Source organism: Nanorana parkeri, unplaced genomic scaffold, assembly GCF_000935625.1.
Source record: "Nanorana parkeri isolate BGI_ZX_2015 unplaced genomic scaffold, ASM93562v1 scaffold1159, whole genome shotgun sequence".
NCBI classification, from domain to species: Eukaryota; Metazoa; Chordata; class Amphibia; order Anura; family Dicroglossidae; genus Nanorana; species Nanorana parkeri.
The window spans coordinates 116,779-139,339 of NW_017307427.1; the positions used below are offsets into that span (position 1 = coordinate 116,779).

General features: G+C 41.4%; 1 protein-coding gene across 1 annotated transcript in view; it reads right to left on the minus strand.

The window, feature by feature from the left end:
- KIF18A (kinesin family member 18A) overlaps positions 1-22,561 on the minus strand; it is a 100,104-nt gene that overhangs the window by 63,365 nt on the left and 14,178 nt on the right. The window lies entirely within an intron of this gene.

Sequence of the window (22,561 nt, forward strand, 5' to 3'; positions counted from 1 at the left end):
TCACAAATGCAGCATCTAGCCGGCTGGTCCCATGGGGGGGTACATCCACAGACTTTTCATATGGTCCTGTACCTATTCAGGGGGCTAGACCCACTGAGATACCTAGAGAGTGATCTATATGTCAAGACATATTCCTGCTGTCCCACGGTAGATTTGATAGGGCGGGTATGGAATGCAGCCAAAACATTGATGCGGGTGACTGACATAAGCTACACGCCTCTGTGGAGCAATAGACGCTTGCCTGAGCTTCTTCCTCTGGAGGGATTCCAGGCCTGGAGAAGGGCGGGTATATATACTGTTGCCCAGATGTACTGTGGAGGGAGGATCTGTTCCTTCCAAGATCTACAGTCTGAATTTCAATTGCACAACAATTGTCACTTTGGGTTTCTCCGGGTACGCCACACACTCCAAGCGCAGTTCCCCCAGGAGGCTCCGAGGTTCTCGCCTACTCCGCTATTTGACTCGCTGTTCAATATGGAATGTACCAAGGGTCTGATCTCTTTATTATACTCTCACTTCCTGATTAGGGTGATGGATCGGTTCCCCTTGAAATGTAGATCGGGATGGGAGGCAGATGTGGGCTCTTTACCGGATGAAATCTGGGAGGAGGTCCTGGAGAACATTACCCAGGTCTCCCTCTCAGCCACTCATAGACTGACACAACTATTCATAGTGCATAGGACTTACCGCACTCCGGAGTTCCTCTTTAGGATAGGTTACCGTGAAGACCCCTTCTGTCCCAAGTGCAGAATCCATCAGGGATCCCTGATTCATTTGCTATGGAGATGCCCTAAACTGGTACGCTACTGGAGGCTGGTTGTGGACACGCTTAATTTTGTCTTTAACGTTCAATTAACGCCCTCTCCACTTCTGTGTCTTCTGGGTATATTTGATGATGATGCACAAATTGACCCTCCACTTGGGATAGCCCTTAGGCGGGCACTGTTTACAGCCACCCGTCTGATTGTTCGTAAGTGGATATCTCAGTCTCCGCCTACGGTCTGTGACTGGAAGGAGGAGATGGATAGAACTGTTGAATTTGAACGTATTACGTACAAAGCAAGGGGCGCCATTCACAGGTTCTACCTAATATGGTCAGAATGGTTGTCCTACCATCCTGCTTGTCATCTCCCTTGAAATTCACCATACAAATATGGGCCAAATACCATGCTAACTTTTCCCTGATCTTTTGTTTTAGGCAAAACGGACAAAAGTATCAGGGGTCGCGACACCGGGGAGACTACTGTAGGAAATGTTACCCCTTGTAGCCTTAGTCTGATAATGTCATGCAGATGGAGAGATACGTGTTGCCCTGTGGTAGAGGCTGGTTATGTTTTATAGCTTCCCTACCCCTACCCCTTCCCACTTTGTGTGTTGCCCCTTCTCTCTTTCCTTTTCCAATATTAATATGCACAAGATTCTGTACGTACGTTTGGATTGGCCGTGTGTGGCTTAATGGAAATGTTTGTACCGTTGTACAAAAAACAAATGCCAATAAAAAATATCTGATTAAGAAAAAAAAAATGAAGAAAAATATAGGAGTAAAACTCTACTTTTGCTGAGGGAAAAAAAATTGCAAGGGAAAGTCTGCTTGCTCTAATCATTCGATCAGACCCAGTCTAGTTAAATCTGCATCTCGGCATTCCTCCACACATGCAGTACCACCCCAAGTAGAAAAAGCGGAAAGACTCACTATATTAAACCTCAGGACAGTGGGGATGCCTGAAATTCTTATTGTGTCTAATATGGGAAAACTCAAGGTTTGCTTTAAAGTGTAAACTATAAATATAAACGTGAAAGCTCATCTTAAAGAAAATGTGAGGTAATGTATTTAATTTATATAACGTTAGTTATCCATTATTCTCCAAGACATGTTCTAAGGGCCTAGTCACACCATCAAGAGTGCGTTCAGCCTCTGGAATGCAACCTGGCCGGCTCACTTTGTTTTGGGGCGGGAGGGGGCGTGGCAGTGCATTGAACTCAATGGCACTGCAGCCACGCCCCCTGCCCGCAATGCGATCACCTGCACCCAGAACGCATGGCACTTTAGTGCTTGCGTTCGCTCCAGTGCGATCTACAAAAAATAGCTAGCCAGCAGAGTTGTGTTCCAGTGGCCAAACACTTTCTTGATGGTGCGACAGGGCCCTAATCACCTATGCACTGCCTATAATGCAGCAACACACACACACACACACACACACAGAGTAGCCAGATTATTCTGACCACCTGACGTTTTTAGTTGCTAGAGGGCCAGACCATTATACTTAAGAAGCACTTTGTTTACCATGACATTAGAAGTGATTTTTTCGGCACTGATACTAGCATGTATACATGTGAAATATTTTGCCTGCCAAAATGTTTTCCTGTTTTTTTCTTACATGTTGTTATTCGCCCTATGTTGCCAATCTAGGGAAGCGCTTTTTCAATATCGTATTTTCCTGCATTACGTGCCAACCTTCAGCCTGCATATTGTACTGTAAAATCAACATTACAGTGCTGAAGACCACCTTTTACATTTGGCACCATCCCATAAGCATTTCCTATAAACCTCTCTTTTTGACTGTATCTTAAAATGTGGTTGATACATTTTAGGCAATTATACGTTTGGGGTTGGGGGATAGGTTGTTTTTTGACACCTTGATTAAAGGATATATACACTGAGTGGCCAGATTATTATGACCACCTGACGTTTGTAGTCAAATTAGCTATAATTTCGTGCTGAAGTTGCTAGAGGGCCAGACCATTATAAATAGGGAAGCAGGTTGCTTACCACGACAGTAGGTTATTTGTTTCTGAAGATACGCGTAAACAACGCGATTTAACAGCTTTTGAACGTGGGATGATTGTTGGCACTCTGAGCCATTAAGCGAGTATCAGCAAAACAGCAGAATTCGTAAATGTTCAAGAGCAGCTGTTGTTAAAGTGTTTAAAGACTGGACTGTCAGCTGAAAATCTGGGTCTGAACGTGCAAATTCTGGCCGTCAGCGACTAGTCAATGTTAGGGCAGAACGGAGAGTGGCAAGACTGGTACAAGACAACAGAAGGGCAACACTGCAGTGTCAGATTCCTTGCATCACCTTTCAACATCTCGTGGAGTCACGAGACGGCCCAACAAAGTAATCTTGTGGAGTCACGAGGCGGCCCAACAAAGTACTGATGGGGTGGTCATAATAATCTGGCCACTCAGTGTATATCGTGGTGCATTAAAAAAAAAAAAAAGAAGTTGTAGATATAACAAATAAAAAGAATTAAAGTGAAATAGCTACAGTAGGACACCTAAGGCAGATCACTAAAATATGGAGCTCTTGCTCCATATTTAAATAATTTGAGTAATTACCAAGCTAAAAATAATAATGGCCAGAAAAGAAAACCCAGAGAACTATGTGGAAAAACACTTATCCCATAGTTCTCCTTTAAGTGTTACTTAGCAATTCAGGTACTTACACTTCTTGCATTTAAAAATAACAGATTTAATGATGTATTAAAGAAGACAGTGCTGCATTATTGTGTATTTTACATCTGCCTGGAATTCAGCTTTCATTTAAAATTCATCAAACATATGTCTTTATTACTTTTAAAGGAGCTATATCCAGCATTAAAGATCAAAGAATATAACAAATATGAGGAAAAATTGCCATAAAAAGAACCATGACGTACACGGAAAGAGATGTACATCTGTTACACTGACTCGTGTATACTTTAGTGCTCTGAATCTATTTACAAGACCAAATGATTAATATGTATGTACCTTCATTAATACGATATTGTATCCGCTTATATTACTTTGAACACTCTTGCTGTATATTCATTGAAAATTCAATAAAAAATTACATGCTCAAAAAAAAAAAAAAAAGCACCATGGAACTCGTAATATGAAGATTACCTCTTAGCCAAGAACCTAAAGTAGTTGGACAGGCTAACCACAGCAAAACATTACAATTGACCCTTACAGGATTTTTACACAGGTTTCAATGCTCAAAATTCTAGAAATCTTTACCTTATTTTTAGATGTATATTCATTCACCGTCACATGACTGCAAGTCCTCCATAGCAAAGTAAACCGGCGGTGCTGCTGGACGTGTAATTCAGTGACTTTGATGTTACAGCTGGGAGTGATATCTGCCCACTGGGACCATAAAAAAAAAGATACTGTTGGGGAAATTACATCACTCCTGGGACTGTCTGGGACAAGTTTACCCCTCAGGTCAGTCGTCAGAAAGACCACGCTTGTGCAAGGAAAAGCACCCAATGTGCATGCGTCATCCCGCATAGTGATTTAGATGTGGAGAGCCACTAGGAAGAGATGCCAATAAAGCACAGTTGGCCAGAAACCGGAACTAGAGATTACATGTACGAACTGAAAGGATTATAGGGTAATATCTATGTATGCATCAATGAGTCTAAAACAGAAGAAATCAAAATATTGCATAACAATTTTTTTTTTATATAGACACACTTTTTAAAATGTAATTCCAGAAAAAAAAAAAGGAAATGCAAGTCTGAGGTTTTCTGCTTGACCTCACACATTGCACAGAGGTTGAGACAATGTGTGATGTAAGGCTGTTGACAGGCCAGCAACTGTCAGTCTAAAAGGTGAACTCTGAACCTTAAAATGCCTCACCCACAGCACCTCCCACATTTAAATCCTTTTTAAAGTGTTGGCCCAATTGCTTATTTATATAGTGCCCTTTACAAAACCCTTTTTAACCAGGATTTTTTAAATTTTATTTTTACAAAAATTGTTTTGGAAAAAAAAAATAACTCCATGTTTTGCTACAAAGACAACAGAACACATAGCTGTGCAATCACCCGCTAGTGGTACACAGATGTGAAACAATGCATGCTCTGAAAACCTGGCCACATTGAACTTATTATATCACGTAAACAAGTTGGGCCTCAGTGCTCTATTGAATGCATGTTTTAATTACAGGCTGTTTGGTAACACAAGAAAGGAACATTTTCAAGAGAAAAGCCCTCCCTGACATATTGTTTAGTTTTGTCAGTGGTTGGATTAAGGCAACACTTGAGAAGAAATATTGCATCATTAACCCCAGAAGTCAGAGGCATATTCCAAACAGCCGGGAAATAGCATGCCTAGTTAACTGGATCAGACAGGACCATAATAGTGTCTAAATTTAACTGCAGTATTCTCTATTGCAATGTGGAAAAGCCCATATTTTGCATCTAAAGTGAACCTGTACTTTACGCCCACTAAGCGAAGTAAACTATTGACTTTACAGGAAGAACCAGAAGAAATCTATATATCCCTACCATTCCCCTGAACCACCACTAGACCACCCATGATTCCTGTGAAACTTTCAACTTGTTAATAAGGAAGCTGAAATCTTCAAAATTCTGCACGCACTACTTACACCACCAACTAATAGCACGCATTTCTGACGATAGCCGTATTCTATAGGAGTGCTGCATTGAGGGGAGGCAGATGGAGTGTAGTGTGTTTAACTACAAATACTGTATAGTTACTGGGTAGTCAGCTTGCAGATTGGGGTGGTGAGCAGGAAGGCATAGGGCATCATAGTTCTGGCTGAATCTCCTCCTTTTCTGCAACAAGAAACTGTTCCCAAAACTTGTGTATATCATACAAGTTTACTGTAAATGTTAGAGATGTGAAATATTACCATTTTACTGAACTTTTAAAAATAACAAATAAAAATGGTCACAAAGTAAAAGCTTAACTAGAGGGCTCCCGGCATAGAAGTTAATACTCCCCTCTCCTGGGGAGGAGTGCACACCACCTAATTTTTATTTCAAACTGGGATTAATAATAAATATTAGGGATGCACTGATATATCAGCCGCCGAAACATATCGGTCCAAAATGGCACTTTTGGCTAAATGGCGAAAGTGTCATTTTCTGGCCGATACAGCGGTGCATCCCTGCTTTCTCTCCTCCCCGCTGGGCGCTGTTCTGTGTCGCAGCCGAGAGGAGAGAAATTGTCACAGGCGGCCTAATGCTCTGAGCGGCCGGCATCTTTCCTCCCACACCGCTCAGCCTCTTGTCACAGGAGAGCGGAGACGGCCAGTGCTGTAACAGCAGGCCGAGCTCTGCTCACTCAGCCTCCTGTGACAGCGTGTCATGATGGAGAGCGGGTACAAGCAGTCAGTGATAGCTGAGTGTTTGTAAAGAATTTAGGACAGAGTATGGTTACTATATCCTCAATTATGAATGAATGGGAAGTGATCTACATCACCTCCTGTTCATTCATGATTGTGGTTATAGTAAACACACTATGTCCTCAAGTTATGAATGAACAGGAACACTCCTGTTGAGGTATTGAGGATGCCTGTTCATTTATAACAGGGGGTACAGGAAAAAAAAACACTCACTCTTTTTCTATTTTAAAAAGGGAAATATCAGGTCTGTTTAGACCCCCAATATTTCCACAAAGCCTCTAAAAGTAAAAAATACAAGTATTTAATAAAAAAAATGTAAAAGTTTATTTAAAAAAATAAACAAACAATTTTCAAAAGTTAAAATTTAAAAAAAAATTTCGGTTTCGGCTTGACATTTTTTTAAATTTCGGTTTTGAAATTGTAATTTCAGTGCACCTCTAATAAATATGATAAACACACATTTAATTTTGACCATTTTTAACTAATTGATACGAATACCATTTTTATTTACATTTCAATTATGGATAAATAAATTCTATGAATTGAACTTTATTATGATGTTTCCCTTCCAAAACTGTTTAATATGTTCAAATTATTATTAGAAAGGAGTACTTTGTCTCAATATATTCTGCTCAATTTTCACAATACTGAAGCATATCGATATAGATATTTGCATGTGCCCCCAAAACGTGCTGACAGTTTCTGTATTGTGTCCCCCCCCCCAGTCCTACATTGAATAAATATGTATCTGCACTATTAAATCTTGCAAATTACCTAATAAAATAATCTTCAGGAACTGACCCCTCCAGAATTCCTGGCGCCTGGCAGCTTTCAGTGATTTGATTTTCTGGCCACCACATCACTGTGTTCTAACGTGACAAAGGGGATAGCAAGAAAACTAGAGAAGGGCAGGGATTGGTCAGTTTCTGAAAAATATTTTGGTGGGCAATTTCTTCTTACAACTGCAGTGATCAACTGTGCAGGAGAGTATCTATTACTTAGAAGGAGCGATTTATCTTTTAGAGACGGAATCGCTTTTTTTAAAATAGAGGGTACAATTAATCCTGGTACCACACAGCACTATGCCTTTTAGAAGAGAAAGAGCACAGCAGAGGTTTGCCTTCGTACACTCTCTCACCTATTGAAGCTTCAAAGGATCTGTCTGTATAGAGGGGGCAGGGAGGGGTATGCGTTACAGCTCATTTAAATATGTGTGTAAAATTTCAGCTACTGAAACAATACGATTTTTAGCACAGGGGATAAAACTAGGCTGGCAAAGAAATTATAAAGAAACAGAGTACTCCACCTACTGGATGGAAAAGCAAGTAAATATTCAGACCTTTATATCCTTCAAATTAAATATGTAGGAAAGTAGTCAGCCCCACTGGCTGTCAAAATACAACACTGCTTGTATCTGAATGGATGCAGATACTGTATTGCCAACAAACCCCCAATCCCCCCCCCCAATCTATTTTTCTATCTAATAATGTTGATCAGAAAGCGTAAGACAACACCACCCACTGAGCAAATGCGCTCAGTGTAAAGCCAGCTTAAAAGGAGAACTATGGAGGGGAGTAAAAAATAACATCTTCATAGTTCGAGCCGACGTGACAATTAAACGGTCACACGCCGGCTCAATAGATCAGGAAGTGAGCGAACACAACCGTCACTCGCTCACTTCTCGATCATCTTCCTGCAGAGAGCAGTGACTGTCACCACTCCCCGCAGGGATTCACCCCTCTCCGCCAGCGCTGGAGGAAAGGACAGGGTAGGGGGCGGGTACAGCTGGCTCTGCCTCTAGATAGGCAGAGCCAGCTGTCATTAATGCAGCTGGGTGGATCTCAAAAATTCCAAAAATATTTATATCCTTTCTAGTTGTTTGTTTGGAGTAGGCCTCCATTTCATAGAGGTTCAAACTGTGGGTAAGTGCGTTAACAGATAATGTACCGCCCAAGCCTTGAAGTCTTTAACCCTTTGTAAAGACAGTGTTCACATTTAGTTTACAACTAATAATGATCTACCAACACAGTATAGACAGGGTTAACTATGGTAAACATTGCAAGTGAGTAAAATGCGAATATTATTATAATTTATTTTTCAAATGGTGCGCAATGTGAATAGGAACATTGAACAAATATACTGTAAGTTAGACGTAATCAATTTGGCTGTAAAAGTGGGAGTACACTCTAAAGCCGAATTCCAGGGTAAGCAAATATTGTAAAAAAAAAAGATAATATTGTTACTCAAATCTGTTTGTGATCTGTGGATTTATTTCACACCTTTGAAGTAATTCAGTGTGAAAGGTTTCCTTTCTGCAGGAGTTTTCCTGTAATCAAGACCATTTACTGCTGCTCTTCCCTTGTGCAGGCTCTGTCTTGCATCAGTCCTCCTGTAGTTTTCTACTGGCGGCCTACAGAGGTGGCCTTACTGGGCTCCTCCCACAGCTCTGTTCTCTGTACAGGCTATTTACAGCACAGTGATGTCAACGCTACTTTTACAAGGAAATTAGGTTCGCAAAGGCATTTTGGTACACACAAAGGGGATTTATATGCTTTCTGGCCACATGGTCCTGAAGGCCCAAGAGGGCTCAATGGAGATTTACTAGTCTGGAAATACATATGAAATTTGGAGATGGCAAACTGAGGGAGCAAAACTCCATTTTGTAGCCCTGAGGTACCACCACCTGCACCCTAGCATCTGGGAGGTGGAAGCTATCCAAGTCTCTCCAAAGGTTCCAGCAAACAGCTTGCCAGGGTGTTTCCAACCTCCATAAAAGAAAAAAAAAAAAAAAGGAGTCCAACAGTGGGCGCAATGTTAAAATCTTTTCGGCCATCTTTCGGACCCAAGAATAGAAACAGCACTAGTACAAGCAACAAGTTGGTCCTCTAGTTTCAGAGTGGTGTGCACCACATTGCTAAAAACCAAACCAGTCTCTTCTTTCTGGGGTAATATTGGACTGACTCATCAGTCAAAGACTGGCGCAACTCAAAAATTTGCTAAGAGTCTCAGTGGCCAATACCTCAGCAGCTGTCAAGGCCACATGTAAAATCATATATAGAATCTAAAGGAGGGCGTGGGAGAAGGCATAACAGCAGGCTTAAAGTGACATTAAACCCTCAGATTGTTTAAAATAAAACAATACTGTAATTTGTGCCTCACTGTAATCCCTGGTTGTCTCCCTTCTCTTTGCTGCTCTTCCTTTTAAATCTGTATCTCTTTTCATGCTGGGCAGAACTTCTGTTTTGCAGCAGACTGCCTTGTCTCCGAAATGGATACATGGGGGTTGATTTACCAACCTTATAAACACGCCACAAACAAGTATACACCTCTGTAGTGTGTTCCCTCCCAGCATGATCTATTGGTGAAATCTAGACACCTTTGTAGTGTGTACACACCCAGCAGGTGTGTTGTGCAAAGCCTTGCATGAATTGCAAGGTGATGTTGTGTAAATTAGCTCTATGTTGTGTTGCTTGCGTTGATGAATGCAGGAATGTAAATGCATGAGCTAACCATTTTTGTCGAAACTGTGAAGCAGCATTATATATGGATCATGTGCATGATTTTTCCATATATGGCATTAGTGGAAATATGCTTTTAGAGACTTTTTGGTTGATAAATACGTTTTGCTGTGTAAAAATCACACGCACCTAGTGCGTGCGTGTGTTTAGGTTAGTAAATCACCCCCATGGTGTCTGTGTGAAGGTTCACAACCTGAGCCAGCACTACAGGAAGATGCACTCAGCTGCAAAGGGAAGTTCTCCCCAAGCATAAGAGATACAGATTTAAAAAGGAAGAGCAGCAAAGAGAAGGGAAACTATGATGGATTACAGTAAGGCACACATTATAGTATTGGTTTATGTTAAAAATCTGAGGGTTTAATGTCACTTTAAGGCCTCTTCAGCCAGAGTCTGCATGAATCTATGCCTGGAAAGGACAAAAAAGGAACCCACCACATCAGTCCAGTCCAGCGGGGTCCAGACGTGGCACTTCAAAATCAGGCAAAGAAAGGCAGGACAGGATAGCTGCAGCAGAAGGGAAAAAAGCAGCCCTGTAGAGAAGAGTTTTAATTGTAGAAGAAAATCTTGAGGCACAAGAAAAAAAAAAAAAATACCATCAAAAATAATAGGTTAGTCTTCCGCAGAGCAGAGCGGAAGAGAATTTCCTTCCTCATAGGACACTAGCAAATACTGATGAATGTTGGTAGTTGGGAGGGGTTATCCAGGCCTACAGTTTTGATTGTTGGTTTCTTATTCTCCTGTAGGTGGCAGTATAACCCGAAGGTGAAAGACTTCTATTGACAAAATCGAGCAAGAAAAACTTTAAATTTTACACACAATGGTCAAACCCTTGACAAGGTTTTGTTTTCTACTGTATTCTTTTGGGAACATATCACCTCACTTCTTATGCCAAAGACACGAACAGTAAGTCAGAGGAAAATTGCAAATTGCAGACATTTGACACCAAGACAAATGGAGAGGATAAAACAAAAAGGGGTAAAGACAGCAATAAAAACTGGACAGGGGTTTGAACATTTCCACACCATACAAACTAAAACGTTTAATTTTTATACCATTTTCCCCATCATTCATTCTATATACATAAAAAAACATTGCAAAGTCTGTCCACAAATTTATTCTTGCACAGAGAAAATCATAAACTATAATGGGCCATTTGGGCTTTCAGCCCACAGAGCATTAAACATGATGTCAGTGTTAACAAAAGCATGTTGTAAAAGATTATTAGTTTGTAAAGGCGTCCTGTACGACAGAAATACGACACTGTTTAATGAAGGCAATGGAACAGTACAGAGGTACACTCTATGGAAGGGTCCTGAGGGACTGCTAACAAAGAATAATACACTTAGCTACTAATATTCAAAGATCTAAAAGGCTTATGTCACGTTCAGTCAGTACATAAGAATGAAAGCATACTTATGCAACTGTCTACAGGCTACTGTATATTATAACAGGCTTGTCAAGCCTTGATTTCATATATACTGAGTGACCAGATTATTATGACCACCCCATCAGTACTTCGTTGGGCCACGAGATGACTTTGTTGGGCCGCCTCGTGACTCCACGAGATGTTGAAAGGTGATGCGAGGAATCTGACACTGCACTGTTGCCCTTCTGTTGTCTTGTACCAGTCTTGCCACTCTCCGATCTGCCCTAACATTGACTAGTCGCTGACCGCCACAATTCGCACGTTCAGACCCAGATTTTCGTCTGACAGTCCAGTCTTTAACAACAGCTGCTCTTGAACATTCAACGAATTCTGCTGTTTTGCCGATACTCGCTCCATGGCTTGAGCTCCAAAAATCATCCCACGTTCAGGCTGTTAAATCGCGTTGTTTACCCATATCTTCAGGAGAAAAATCACTTCTACTGTCGTGGTAAACAACCTGCTTCCCTATTTATAATGGTCTGGCCCTCTAGCAACTTCAGCGCAAAATTATAGCCAATTTGCATACAAACGTCAGGTGGTCATAATAAACTGGCCACTCAGTATTTTGTTCATATTATACTCAACTACTCTGCTGGATAAGGATGGCATTTAGTTCTAGATACGCTTTTAAAAAGGTTTGGAAATCATTTTTCACATGAATATAGTGAATATAATAAAGTACACCATAAGGCTCCCCTTAGCTCCCCCAATGTATTTAAAACAGGCAAATATTGGATCTTTATTCAAGCAGTGCCTACAGATAAAAGGGGATGCACTTGAATAAGAACAAAGAAAAAAAAATGCCTGTACATTTAATATCAATAGATGTAACCGTGTACTGTGGAAAAATTAAGTATACCCTTGGCATCAAAAGCTGGCATTACCCCAAATAACCTCTTGTAGATATTTTGTATAATTTCCCACCATTCTCCAAACATTTTGACCAATTACCCTTGCAAAACTCCTTTAGTTGTAAGATGTTTGAGGGGTTTTTTTTTTTTAAATATCAACTGCCCCTAAAGGAAATCCCCCTAAAAAACTTAAGTTTAAGGCTTTGACTAGGAGAGATTATAACCCTCTCTATTTTTGGATTGGCTAATGTGCTTTAAACCATTATCATGTTGAAAGACTCATATCCAATTTAATGTTAACGTTTAGACAGGTGACCTCACATTTTCATCAAGCACTTTGATATAATGTAGAATGTATAGTTGACTCAATGACTGAGCTGCCCAGGCCCTGAAGCTGCAAAACAACCCCAAAACATAATATTTCTACCACCATGCTTCACAATTGTTACGAAGCTCAACTCCTGAAATACTGTCTTCGATTTTCAAAAAACAGATCTATTATTACTTTGACCAAATAAAAATCCTTCATTGAGGTCATTGTTTTAGGAGGCCTTGTTGTTGCTTATACACTCATCAGCCATACCATTATGACTACCTGCCTTATATTGAGTAGGTCCCCTTTTGCTGCCCAAAACAGCACTGACTCATTGAGACATGGACCCCAATAGACCTCTTAAAATGTATGCTTTGGTATCTGGCACCAAGCCGTCAGTAACAGATCTTTTTAGTTCTGTAAGTTGTGAAGGGGAGCCTCCATAAATCAGACTTGTTTTCTAACACATCCCACAGATGCTCCATTGGACAGAGTTCTGGAGAATTTGGAGGCCAAGTCAACACCTCAAACTCATTGTTGTGTTCCTCACACCATTTTTTGCAGTGTGGCAGGGCGCATTATCCTGCTGAAAGAGGCCACTGCCATCAGGGAATACAGTTTCCATAAAGGGTCGTACTTGGTCAGCAACAATGTTTAGGTAGGTGGTACATCTGAAAGTAACATCCACAGGAATGGCAGGACCTAAAGCTTCCCAGCACAACATTGCCCAAAGCATTACACTGCCTCCGCCAGCTGGCCTTCTTCCCATAATGCATCCTGGTGCCATTTCTTCCCTAAATAAGGGACACAGACGCACCTAGCCATCCACATGATGTAAAAGAAAAATGTAATTCATCTTCTTGCATCATTTTTCTTTCGTTGCTCTGTGGTCCAGTTCTGATGCTCACATGCCCATTGTAGGTGCTTTTGACTGTGGACAAGGATTAGCATGGGCAACCGGACTGATCTGCAGCATACCTAACACAATGTGATGCATTGTATGTTAAGACACCTATCAGAACTAGCATTAACTTTTTCAGCAATTTGAGGTACAGTACTTCTTCAATTGGATCTGACTACAAGGGCCAATCTTCACTCCCCACGTGTGCGTCACTGAGCATTGGCCCCATGACTGTTGCCAGTTCACCGGTTTTCCTTACTTGGACCGTTTTTGGTAGGTCCTGACCACAGCACACTGGGAACATCCAACAAGAGCTGCAGTTTTTGAGTTGCTCTGATCCAGTTGTCAAGCCATCACAATTTGGCCAAAATCCTTATGCTTGCCCTTTTTTTCTGCACAATCCAGGGACAAAATGTTCACTTGCTGCCTAATATATCACACCCACTTCCAGATTGTCATTGTAACAAGATCATCAATGTTATTCACTCAACCTGCCAGCGGTCATAATGTTATGGCTGATCCATGTATGTTCAATGGCAAACTGTAATCGTGCTCTAATTTTCTTTATGGGCAGCAAAGGATTTTCTTCAACACACCCCTCTCTCATGCAGGTTTAATTGGTTGATTGCAGATGCATGTAATGTGACCTCAACTGTTGCAAGAGTTACTTGAATACCACTATGCATTTGAGATTTTAGGAGACTTCTTTTAGCCTCAAATGCTCAGCTCTCAGGTTGAATTTGCTAGTCAATCCTGGGGAAAATTAGCAGTTGTTTGAAATCTATACAACTTTTAGATTTTTTTTTTATTCTTAGAAAAAAATGACTTAAAATGTGGCCTATCTTTCATAAATCCCTTGTTAAAATTGTAGGCCTCCACACATTTCTTTCTGAGGGCTTTAGAAAACTCTACTGATTTTGGTTTGATGCCACCACAGTCAATAGCAAAGAGAACACAAGACCCTAGATGTTGAAGGTTTAAATTAGACAGGTTCCACCAGCATACTCCCTACAGAGATTCTAAATCAATGGCATCTAATCTGGAACATTGGATTAACAGTTCATGGACATGAAGTAGTGGTATATGTAGAATTTGCATTCTTGTTAATTTAGATCTTTAAAAGGAATATACCATGGCAATTTTATGTGCCATTTGTTCAAGTATAGTCACCTTGAACTGTAGGTTCCATTTGAATCAAGACCTAATGTTTGCCTGTTCAAATATGTTGAAAAAATATCAACAATTTTCATAGGATGTACTTACTTTTTTTTTCATTTACAGGACTGTGTACAACACTGATGGTTTTCTAAAGTATTTTAACGTAAACCTATGCTTTGTCCAAGTTAAACAGATTTGCCCATTACTTAAATTTTTTAGTTGCTTGTCATCTCTGAACACTTTTCTTTAAAAGGTTAATGGAACCTCAGACAATGTAACAAAGCAAACAGTTAAAGTGTAATTAAACGCACGTTTTGATAAATTCCTCTCAATGTCTTCTTAAACTGTAAAACACTAGAAATACATGGATTCATGTTGGACTTATCTGAAGTTAAACTATGTTGGATTTGACTTCTGTGTCTTGTTGAAGAGTTCAGCTATCTGCGGATTCTGCTGAGTAAGCAAATGGCCATAATCTCCATACAGACTGAGATCTCAGGAGGTGTGTTATTGCATAAAGCAGCATTTGAAACATAAAAGTAAGACAGATTTCTATACTTCAACACACACAGCTCTAGCCGCTGTAAAGTATTATGTGAGCCTCAGAAAGCACATCTCTGCACTCTGAGTTGGCGCATGCTGCATTGCGGACTCTAAGACCTGCTTAAAAATCACACTGTTTATGAAGCAACTGAGGATCAGATGACAACCTGTTCTATTATTCTCAAGTGCTTCTTCTCATGCTTTAGTAACAAATTTCTCTACAGTTTGTAAAAGCCTCACATTCATTCACGTTTGTGTATTGAATTGCTAGCGGAACTGCAAGTGTATTCCTGCTGCTGGTATTGCTGTGATGGACTGATTTCTGCCCTGCATAACTTGTGGCCGCACACAAATATAGCTACGTTCATCACATTTGAAAAATGTCTCAGCAGGAATTTATGTATTCACTAGAGTTGGGCACTCAAGATGGAAGCAGATTTGCAAAAGGTAGATCTATCTGCTAGACCCATATGCACAATTAGGACTTCAACTGATGCTGATAAAACAAGTCAAAAGAGCTTATGAAAGCTATAGGAGATAGAAGAAAATATTTTTTTTCAGACTATGAAATAATAATAATAATAATAATAATAATAGTAGAGGAATCTATATATAAAAAAAAAAAAGCAACATCACTAACCTTAAGAAAATATATATTACCTTCTTAGGGCCAAGTCACGGACAGATGACACAAAATCACAGTTGCATGAAACTACATCTTAACACTCAACATCTAGTTATGCTAGCAAACCCTTTCCTTTGGAGAAAATTCCAGGAGGTGTTCCGATCAGGACACCAAAAGACTCATCTGATACCTCATCCTTTTCTTATGGACTTAAACATTCTGCATGTTTTCGCTTATGTTTTTCAGGTCCAGAAGACAAGTCCACTACATTCAAGGATTGTTTTTTTTTTATAGTGAGATCTAAAGCTTTTAGGCAGCAAGCATTGTGTCCTACATAATTATATGATATATTGTTGTTGAAATGTATTGCATTATATTATTAAATAGAGATAATTACTAATACCAGGCGGAAGGGTGCTGCCACAGCAATCCCTTTTGTTTTTTCCTGTGCTCTCTGTATGTTCCCTTGCCATCCTTCCTGGTTGGTGTTTGTGGAGTCACTAGCTAGACACTCCCTGCTCCTTTCCACTGTCCAGCTTAGTTTCACTTTGATCACAGAGACAACGCTTAGGAAAGACTGGAAAGCTGCTTTATATTACACTTCTCTGAAGTAAAACAGAGTTGGATGCAACTTCAGTGTCTCATTGAAGAGTTAGGCTGTCTGTAAACCTGTTACGTCGGCAAGTGTTCATACTGTCCATATAGACCGGGATCAAATGCATGAAGTGACATTTGAAACAGAATAACTGCACTGCCTCTAGCCTGTTTATTGGACAAAGTATCACAGCCATCACATGTCCAATTGGCAGGCAATGAACACGGAAAGCTGTGAAGCAACACCAGAAAATATTGCGATTCTATTCCTAGCTATGCAGCTTGCAGGAGGTATGCGATACACAAGACTGGCTTAACAGAATGGATTATTTGTGTTTCAAGTTTTCAACTCAATTTTTTCTTCTATATATGGTATTTATAGTGTTTTCTCTTATATCCGTGAATCAATCGAAACAGATGATGTTTCCATGACAGCCTGGGCTCTAAGAAAATGTGTAAAACAACTCTGGCTGTCATATAACCTGGAAAAGGACAAACAACAGAGAATACTTTGTGCAGGGGGGAGAGCAGTGCCACCGAGGTGGCGATCACTACAGCAAAATTGGCTTATTTATTTATTTTAACATGGTAGGCTATTGCTTTTTAATATTTTTATTGAAACTGGATTTACACTTTAATGCTGTAGGTGCATATGGCTTATACAACAAATCTAGAATTCCATGCTGCCATAAGAATGTGAAAGAAAGCAGACCCAGAAGGAACTATAAAAAAGGTACAAGAAAGGTAACATCAGGACCATTCAATGGCCTGTTCTAAATTCAGAGAGTCAGATTTAAGAAATGTTTCAATATAAGTTGTGATATTTGGGGAATTGAGGACATATGGTGAGCACTTAAGGGCCAGTCTTGAACATAAAGAGGACAGTCTTTATAACTCTTCAACATAAACAAAACAGAACAGTTCATGCACTTATAACAATTTGCTGTTCCTCAGCATATACGGTCCTCAGCACACCTGTGTGATACTCGCACTGCTCACCCCTCATGACCACTCACATTGCTCTCTCAGCAGTGTGTCCACGAAGTCCCTTGGGTCACCGACTAAAGATTGTAGCACATACTCCGTGTCTAACTGGCTCCCTAAGCCTCCTTGGCTGTCTTCACTGTGCCTCTAGCACACACAGCCACCTGGCTCCCCTCTAACTTCTGGGTGGAGTCCTCCTGACTCCTGAACACATGTGCTCCTCTTCCCAACTGGAGCCCAGAACATTAGACACTACTAAACGATGGACCCAGGAATGGAGATCTCATCCCTCCCAATTCTCTTAGAAATCTCCCAGTTCCAGGATCCCATGCCAAATCCAGAAATCCTGGGAAGAAACGCAAAGTCAGCTCTTTTCCAGTACAAGAACTTGCCTTCTGGAACCGCTCGGCCCCTCTGGCTGAGAGTCCTGGGTGACCACAACCCCCAGTTCTACCGTGGGATTGCCACACAATACCATAGAGTACAGAGACAGCCGGTAAAAACCTATCATGGAAATGGGGTCTTGCGGTCCTAATTTTAGATAAACACCTTGTAAAAGTCTGTGTATTTTTTTTGCAGTACACAACAGCTGCAGAGCATTTATATATATGAGCACATACAAAAAGTCTGTTTAAAAATAGTTCAGGTTACTTTGTGGTAGTCAAATGATCACAAATAACAGATGCAAAGGATATTCTTTGTTTAGCTCAATGAGCGAACCATAAACTTTAAGTGTAACATTACAGCCAGTACCAATAATGTTAGCTTGAAAAGTTTGCAGATTGCCCTCTGGGAGTTTGGCGTTCATGTATGCTTCAAAAAACAAGGGCATCAGAAATCCGTGAAACTATGTAGTGTAACAGACATTCTGGACTTGCCAAACTACTACGTCTGGAGTACATTAAACCAAGAGAATGAGGCTAAGACACGTACAGGACAGAACCCAGAGAGAATGTTGCCCTGGGGTGGCTTCAAGTCCATATGCCGATGAATGAAAAAACGAAATAGTACATGGGCTGGGATATAAATGAAAGAAACCTGTTACTGCACAGCTTGAGGCTGCCACTGCGGCCTTCTAAAAATGCTAGCTGACTGGCTAGCTCCTGCAAGTATTGACGCAAGAGAGCATAAAGACTCCTCATGCCTGTCTGGCATTCTGTATGCTTATTGCACTTTATAAATATTAAAGTTAGGGGTGCACTGATACCGGTATTTCAGAATAGAGTACGAGTACCGATATTTTTTTTCGGTACTCGCCAATACCGGAGTACCAGAAGTCCCATACAGGTAGCCGGGCAGCGTGTAAAGACTCGCCACCTGACTTCCCGATTAGCAAGGAAACCGTCCATATGCTTCGCGTCACTAGGTGACGAGAAAGCATGGAGCCGGCTTTCTGGCCAAAGGAAGCCAGGTGCTGTGTAATGCAGAAAAGAAATAGACACCGGCACTCCAATAATAAATCGATTACGTCTATTTATTGACGTACATCAAAAGCAAAATAACACACTTAGTGGGACGTTTCGGGGACACACAGGAACCCCTTCATCAGGCAAAACACTTGTTTTGACACGCTTTGACACGCAAACAAGTGTTTTGCCTGATGAAGGGGTTCCTGTGTGTCCCCGAAACGTCGCACTAAGTGTGTTATTTTGCTTTTGATGTACGTCAATAAATAGACGTAATCGATTTATTATTGGAGTGCCGGTGTCTATTTCTTTTCTGCATTACTTTGACGGTGGCCATCCGTCGACTACTGAGCACCCAGGATACTTTGTTGGACGTGCGGTCAGGAGTGCAATGGGTACATGGACTGTGAGGTGCTGTGTAATGACGCGGCACCGAGCTTGCAGATTGGCTTGGAGGCCGGCTTCATGCTCCCTTGTCAAGAGGTGACAAGGGAGCGTGAAGCCGGCTTCCCGACCAATCAGAAAGATTTAAGCCGGGCAGCGTGTCATGAAGCGCTGCTCAGCTTCCTGATACCGGAAGTATACTTCAGACTGGCATCGGTGCATTTGGGTGAGAAGGAGTACTCGCCCAAATACTCGGCATTGATACTAGTACTAGTATCGGTGCATCCCTAATTAAAGTCACAAGGTCCACATACCAGGATGGAAGCTAATATGTTCAGGAGATCATCAATAGAAGTCCCATATTTCTCTTGTGACAGATATTCTTTTCTAATTAAAGCTGAATTGCAGAGAGATATAAATGTGACAAAATCAGCTTCTGTATCTATTAAAACATCATAAAAAAATTTTCAAGCATGCAGTGTAAGTATTTGAGTTGGTATCAGACCCTTGAGAATCCCTGTACAGCAGAACTCAGAGAGATGGAGGGAGAAGCTGTATTGCTCATTTGCCAACAAGGCACATGCTGACAGAAGAAACATGCAGGGTGACAAAGATGAGCTCATCATCAGTCTGCTGCTTCTCTTTTCATTGTCCAGCCACAGGCTTGCAGAGGGACAAGACTTTTCCATTGACAATGAAAATTGTTAAATATCAAATTGTACTGCCATTCAAGTGCAAGCACCTCCAGGTGTCAATGTTAAAAGGAGAACAATGGGGTAAGTGTTTTTCCCCATAGTTCTCCTCATGGTCATGGGAGGACATAAACTAGCGTCCTCCCGTGACCCAAAGCTCAGTATACTGCGAGCTACAGCTCGGGGTATACTGAGACCGCCGCAGCCAAGACGGATACTGACATTACTGTCAAGATCCACCCAGTTGCTTAATTGAAAGCTGGCTCTGCCTATCTAGAGGCAGAGCCAGTTGTACCCACTCCCTCCCACTCCACCAGTCTGCGTTAGAGGATCGGAGCGGGAATCCCTGCAGGGAGCTGTGAGTGACAGTCACAGCTCTCTGCAGGGACATGATCGAGAAGTGAGCGACGTTATGTGTTTGCTCACTTCCCGATCCATTGAGACAACGTGTGACAGTTTCATTGTCACACGTCGGCTCGAACTATGAGGTTGAGTGAAAATCACTCACCTCATAGTTCTCCTTTAAGCCTGATGAAGGGACGGCCCGAATGCGATTGCTTTTACTTGACATGGTTCTTATTAACCAGTTGACATCCGCGGTGTTAAACCCCCTTCCCATCCAGGCCATTTTTCAGTATTCAGCGCTGCGGTACTTTGACTGACATTTATTCACATGGTTAACCTGAAAATTATTTTGTGTGCTGGTGACATCTATTCAAATGATCCATGTTACTAGTGGTGCCATCCGCAGTCACTACAAGCACACTCCCCTGTCGCTGTGGTATCTGGTAAGGAGTGCAACAAGTCTATCTCTATATTCTGCACCCCACATCTGCCTTTTTGCAGAGAACCTCCGAAACTCCAAAACCGATATGGTGACCAGTGCCCTAGGTCAACAGCTCAACACATTCCTTCTGCCTCTTGCACCTCATTATCGCCCTACCACTATGACAGGTGTCTCATAAACCAATAGTGAGTTTTTTCATAGCCGTTGGTCACTCTGCAGAGAAGCAGATCCAGCATGCAGTGCCACCTCCATAATGTGTCCATGTTGCAGGTTTGCTTTCAAGCTTGTTGTTTCCACCACTCTACACACCAGGAACGCCAGGGATCGCATACATAAAGTCTCCTTGTGTTCTGAGGTGGGAGGGGGCGTGGCGGTGCCATTCAAGTCAATGGAAATGGAGATACGGCCCCCGCACAGAAACACATGGTAATAAAATGCTCTGCTTTCCAGTGCAGTGCGATCGCAAAAAAATAGTGCATGCACAATTTTTTGCGATTGCAACGCACTGGAAAGCGGTTCATTTTATTACCACACGTTTCTGTGCAGCCGAGAATACTGCGGGCGGGGGCATATCTACAATGCCATTGACTTCAGTTCCAGGTACGGGACATTGCGGTAGACATGCAGGCTGGTGGAAACAAGCCCTCAAAGTGATGGATGGTTCTGCTAACAAATCAGAAGGTTTAGGAGGTGCAAGGATGGGCCAGGCTCGACTAATGAAGTGTTGTGGCTTTAAGTACAATGTCAGATACTCTGATCTGCTGACCATTTTGTAAGTAACTCCGGCTTGTGGATTTTTGCTTAATTTGTTCAGTTTGCATTATCCAGGTTCATGGCAGGTTCACTTAAAGAAATAATGGCTTTAAAAGAAAAGAAAAAAAAAAAAAAAGTTGCTTATAGGCCCATGAAGCCAGAAAATGTAAACCAGTTGTGTGTATGCAACATAATCCCCCTATTACTGGAACAGAATTTGAGACATACGTGTACAGACTGGACCACAATGGCCTCATTAGCTAGATCACCAAAGCACCAAAAAAAGAAAAATGTTCATATCGTGTTATTATAACAAGCCAAGCATTCCCTGGAGCACAGAGTACAAAAAGTGTAATGAGCGACAGGGTGCAATAAACTAGCATGGCAAAGTAAAAAGAGTTATTTTGAACAGATACGTTTTCAAATACCTAAACAAAATGAAACTGAACAGGGCAGTCAATACACATGGGGTTTACCCCATGACAGGATAATCCCGTCATGAAGGTTGAAGGGGTTAAATAGACTCCCAGTGGCTAAAAGTCTGTTCAGTTTTGTAGATCCGGCGGCCGGCTTTACAGTAGAAGCGTTTCTGGCAGCTCAGCTGCCGCCAGATCGCTTCTACGATATAGAAATATTTGGTTTCCACGTGTATATTATTGTGCGCTGGTTAGTACATTGCAGTATCTGTTCCTTTTCACTTAAAGGAGTCTAAAGTAAAGGTCACAGGAAGTAACTTGTGGTATGGTACTTTTGGTGCATATAAAAAGAGGTTAATAACCAAACTAATTTTACTGGGACCTTGGACTAGGGTTGTGGTTTCTCACCTACAGCTCAAACCATGTATATGCAGGAACCAACTGGACACAGTGGAATACCATGTGGTACTATTTTTAGATCCATGGTCATGTTCTACAGATCAACCAAATTTGGTTTAGGAGCCAGTTTTCTGGCCAATCTGGATGGCGTGTAATGACTCGCCAACCGCCTTCCTGATTGGTCGGGAAGCTGGCCAATCAGGAAGCTGGGCGACAAGTCATTATGCGCCCCCTGGCTTCCCGATTGGCCAGAAAGCCAGGATCCATGCTTTCTCGTCATCTGGTGGAAGCCAGGCGGCGAGTCATTACACATTCTTTAATGGGAATTCCGGTATCGGCGAGTAGTAAAAAAAAAAAAAAAATAATAATAATAATATTGGTACTCGATACTGAAAAACCGTCATTGGTGCATCCCTAATTTGGTTAAAATTAGTTAAATCTGGTCCCGATGTGCATGGTAAAGTTGCCACCGCTCCATGTTCGCTCCCATGATCAACTATAATTTTAATACAAATGGAGTGGTGGCTACTTTACAACACACACAGGGACCATGGGGAACAAAAGTAGCCACTCTCCAGAAGGAAGGACAGTGTCAGCTCAATTCAGAGATGATTTGAAGATCTACACCTGAGCAATACACAAACAAGATACATATATTTGTTAATAGGTAAGGTACT